We start from the raw sequence: 5,155 nt of genomic DNA, 5'->3' as shown, positions 1-5,155 counted from the left end.
AACCCAACAGAGCGTGGGAGTGGGAACCCCCACTAACCAAACAGGACCTATGGGCAAGGCGGAGCATGGCTCCAACCCATAATACTGTGATTAACCCAGTTAACCCCGTGATGACCACTTGACTACAGGCAGATTGCCATGGGCTTTCACCAGTGCGGGCTGGGCTCTGAAGTGGTCCTGTGGTCTCACTTGATTCTGGTGGCTCTACCTGGAGGCTGGCAACCTCTCTCTCTCCACCGCAGAGGGTTGGGGTGTGGGAGGGGGTGCAGGGTCCCGGTGGCCCCTAGGCACACGGGCAGCCAGGGAAGCTCCACTCACAGCCCTCGTACCAGCAGGTGCCGCTCCTGCAGCTCCCATTGGCCGTGGCTCCCAGCCAATGGGAGCTGCGGAGCTGGCACTGAGGCCTTAGCCCTGGGTCCCCGCTGCACCGCTGACCAGACTGACCTGACCGGAGCCACCAGGGTCCCTTTTCCCCCAGGCGTTCCGGCCGAAAACCAGATGCCTGGCAACTCTATTGACACCCCCGGGGCTGCAGCCGAAGCCTGAGCAATGTAGCTTTGCGGGGGTCCCTGTGGCGTGGGGTCCCAGGCACTTGCCCTGCTTGCTAGCCCCTAACGCCGGCCCTGGCTTTTCTATGCAGACAACCAGTACTTGTGGCACAGGAGGGCAGTGGAGTTTTTATAGCATGCTGGGGAGCTCAGAAAGAAAAAGGTTGAGAACCCCTGCTCCAGACCACGGCAGGGAGATCTGTACCGCACCAGAGCCAGGCCGGCCGCAGCAAATCCACCCTCCTTGTGGCAGACTGAGCAGATGCCAATCTCAGAGACGACTCCTTCTCCACGCCCCGCTCGCAGCCCTGGCCTTCCCTGTTGGCCTGCGTCTGCCCTGGTGCTGGCCGCCCTCCCAGCACTGATGTATTCAGTAGTCGCTCCGCCACCGTCTCCTCCCCGCTCCGTTCTGCACTGGCTCTGAATCTGAACCCACCGCCTCCAGGTCACAAGCGTTGCGGATACAACCCCAAAGGCTGGGCCCAACAGTTCTCACGTGAACCACAAGGAGGCACCGGGGGAATGTCCTTCAAGCCCCGTCCTGTAGTGAAATGCTAAGCAATGAGCTATGTGCTGACTGTGGGCTCCCCGCTTCAATCCCCATGCTGCCCCCCTGACTAATCCAGGGGGCCTGGGATCGCAGACCTGAACTCTGCTCCACCATATCAGGTCTGAAGTTCGCCCACCAGGGGGCACTCCAGCTGCGGCTGAAGGAAGGGGAGTTGCAGGATGATGTATTAATTTAGATGAAATAACTGGGCTAAAGCTGTCAGCCTCACCCGGTCACCGTCCAACCTTACACGTTAAGCAAGGTCCGGGGGCTGGTAGTCAGAACACTCTGCCTGCTCAGCCCCTCGGCAGACACAGCATTAACAGTCCTTCTAACCTTTGATTCAAGATCCCGAAAAGGAGGAAAAAACAGTTCAAGCCTTTGGAAGGTAAAGTGTTAAACTTAAGTAAGGCGTCCATTTCCGCCCACCCCTTGTGCCCTTTCCTGAGAGCCGGTTTCAGGAGACAAACCCCCCTGGTGTCTGACAGTCTCAGATGCTAGGTCCCCTGGGCTGACACATCTCAGCTGCTGCTGAGGCTGAGCTGAGGACGCATGGAGCCCGGCCAGGTGCCTTTCCCTTCTCCCAGCCTCGCTGGTTTCTTCTGCATCTCAGGAGGAAGCTTGTTCCTCGAAACACTCTGCTCAGCTCTCTGCAGAGTTTTCACATCGGCAGCTGGCGGGCAGCCGGCCAAGCAGGCAGAACTCTCAGCGCGCTGCACCCGGGCAGGAGTGGGAATCAGGGGCCTTTCCCCACTGAACAGGCAGCTTGGAGGAGCCTCGTGAGCCCTGCTCCATGACTCAGCTAGGGAAGGAGTCCCACCAGCCTGGCCTGCAGTCCCCACCTCCAGCCCCAGCTCTGTGACACAGGGAGGGATATAGCTGGTGGGGAAGTCACACTCTTCTTAGCCTGAGAGCACAGACCAATCCCTCCAGACCAGCCCCTGGCTAGACCAAGGGAAATAAATGGCTTGTCTACCTCTCACTATCCCCATTTTAGAGGTGGGGAAACTGAGGCACGGAGCAGTGACATGACTTGCCCGAGGCGACACAGGAACTGAGCCCAGATGTCCTGGCTCTGAGGCCTCCGGCTTAACCACAAGACCATCCTTCCTCTGGGCCTGATCCTGAAAGGTGCTGAGCATCCTTAGCTCCCAAGGAAATCTGAGGGTACCTCAGCACCTCTTCACCCCACAGGACTAGGCCGCAAGAGAGGACACAGGCCCTGCTCCTGCTCCCGCTCCCGTTGACGTCCATGGCAAAACTCCTGTTGGTGTCAAAAGGGCAGGATCGGGCCTGCAGCCGTGAGTGAGTTCTAGGAAGGCCCAGACAGCTGGGTACCTACCCGCCCACCCACCCTGTGCGCCATGCGGTGGGGATTAGTCACCCGGCCTGCTGGGAAATGAGGGGATTTCTCAGAGCGCAGCACAGGCGAGAGCTCGAGGCTGCTGCTTCCTTCAGCTCTTCCTGTTGAAGTGACAGGCAGAGGGGCTGAGAGGCCAGCCCAGCCCTGCACACGGTATCTTCCCCCTCCGCCGGGGCTGGGGTGGGTCGTGGGGGGGAAGTCAGCGAAACATGAGTCACGCACCCACAAGACTCTTCAGACAGCAGCTGCCGGATGGCAAGAGCTGCCTCTGGGGGACAGATGCTGGTGGGGGGGACGTGTGTTATACAAAGGGGTGGCACAGCCTGCACGGGGAGCCTGTGAGCTGGGGAGACGCCTCCACTTCACAGGGGGACCCATGGAAAAAACATTTCATCCCCCATTAGGAACCTCCTGCTTCCCTTGGAGCCTGAGGCTGGGACTAGAATAGCTGTGAGCTCCCCCACAGCCAGTGCTCCTGCCCCATTCCCTACAGCGCCCCCTGCTGGGAGCGGCTGGGACTGGAATAGCTGGGAGCTCCCCCACAGCCACCGCTCCTGCCCCATTCCCTACAGCGCCCCCTGCTGGGAGAGTCTGGGACTGGAGTAGCTTGAGCTCCCCCACAGCCACCGCTCCTGCCCCATTCCCTACAGCGCCCCCTGCTGGGAGAGTCTGGGACTGGACTAGCTGTGAGCTCCCCACAGCCACCACTCCTGCCCCATTCCCTACAGCGCCCCCTGCTGGGAGCGGCTGGGACTAGAATAGCTGTGAGCTCCCCCACAGCCAGTGCTCCTGCCCCATTCCCTACAGCGCCCCCTGCTGGGAGAGTCTGGGACTGGAGTAGCTGTGAGCTCCCCCACAGCCAGTGCTCCTGCCCCATTCCCTACAGCGCCCCCTGCTGGGAGCGGCTGGGACTGGAATAGCTGGGAGCTCCCCCACACCCACCGCTCCTGCCCCATTCCCTACAGCGCCCCCTGCTGGGAGTGGCTGGGACTGGAGTAGCTGTGAGCTCCCCCACAGCCAGTGCTCCTGCCCCATTCCCTACAGCGCCCCCTGCTGGGAGTGGCTGGGACTGGAATAGCTGGGAGCTCCCCCACAGCCACCGCTCCTGCCCCATTCCCTACAGCGCCCCCTGCTGGGAGAGTCTGGGACTGGAATAGCTGTGAGCTCCCCCACAGCCACCGCTCCTGCCCCATTCCCTACAACGCCCCCTGCTGGGAGTGGCTGGGACTGGAATAGCTGTGAGCTCCCCCCACAGCCAGTGCTCCTGCCCCATTCCCTACAGCGCCCCCTGCTGGGACTGAAGTAGCTGGGACACTCCTCACACACAACCAGAGCTTTTGCCCTGCTCCCTACAGAGCCCCCTGGAATAGACAAGTATGCGGGAGCTAGTGTCGTGGTGACACCTTTGTTGCAGCTCCTAGGGGTGAGCACGAGGCTTGTCGCTGGGGTTCACAGCCTGCTCCCTGCGCAGCCCAGGAGCAGCCAGTCATGTGACTGATTCCTGGGCACCATCTCGCGGGTGATGTGCTCGCACCAGCTGGGCAGGAAGAACTCCCTTCCCTGGGCTGCTGTTTCCCAGGCTTGATGAGGAAACAGGAAGCCAGGTCGTGAGCAGAGCACTTCCCCTTGGACTTGAGTGGCAACCTCCCTCGTCACCTACTGCACGCGAGACCCCCTCACCTCCCCACTTGGTTTGCTCAGCGGGTCTGGAAACACTTCCGAGAGCTGCTCACAGGACTCCCATCTGAGACCCCCAAAACCCTTCACAAACAGATACCCATTGATTAACCCCGCCCCTTTGACGCAGGTGAGCATTGTAACTAATCCCTGGGCAACCAGGAAATTCACATCAACTTTGAGGTCAGAACCGAGATCCCCCTCCTGCTCTAAAAGCACAAACCCCAGTCATTTGAGCTAAAGAAGAATCCCCAGTAGTTGTCAGCAGTATAGGGTCTATGATACACAGTTGAGCCGGTTTGATCCCAGCCAGCAGAGGGCAATGGTGCACAGGGACACTAAGCAGTCTACTACATTATGCCCATATTACTGGTGGAAAAATCAAAGCACAGAGAGGTAAAGTGACTGGCCCAAGGTCACTCAACGGCATAACCAAGAAAGGAACCCAGGAGATCTGGGTCCCAACCCAGTTCCCTCTTACAACTTCTCCATCATCGACTCCTTGCTATAGCAGATTAGAACATTAGTCCACCTTAACCAGTATCCTGCCCCTGGCAGCAGCCACACTCCAGTTCTTTAGAGGAAGGGGGTGGTAACCACGCAACGCTGAATGCCAGCTAAAAGTAGATTCCTTCCTGACCCTTGCAGTAATCAGCTGGTACTCTGACGTATGGTTGATTGCAGTTGGCCTGCCATGCAACGTGGCATGCTGGAGGCGGTCATCCATGCAGGCCACACGTCTGTATTGAAGTTGAAGAGGTGCCTGATGGGCTATATTACTGCCCGGTGGCCAGGCCTTGACCACCTGTGGCTGTGAAGAATCTATTGGTCAGTGGTTGGGGACGTTGGAGGAGGGGACCGCTGGCCTGAAGAGAGCTCAGGCATCCCCGTGGAAATACAGCTCCCCAGAACCTCCTCCTTGGGTAGCCGAGGCCTCTGCACAGACACGTGGAAACCAAAAGGCCCCAGAAAACAGGTTTGTTCCTCAGAGAAATTTGTAAAAGTACGAAGGCAGAA

This window comes from Mauremys mutica, chromosome 23 (assembly GCF_020497125.1).
Source record: "Mauremys mutica isolate MM-2020 ecotype Southern chromosome 23, ASM2049712v1, whole genome shotgun sequence".
Classification (NCBI taxonomy): domain Eukaryota; kingdom Metazoa; phylum Chordata; order Testudines; family Geoemydidae; genus Mauremys; species Mauremys mutica.
This window is presented reverse-complemented; position numbering follows the sequence as displayed.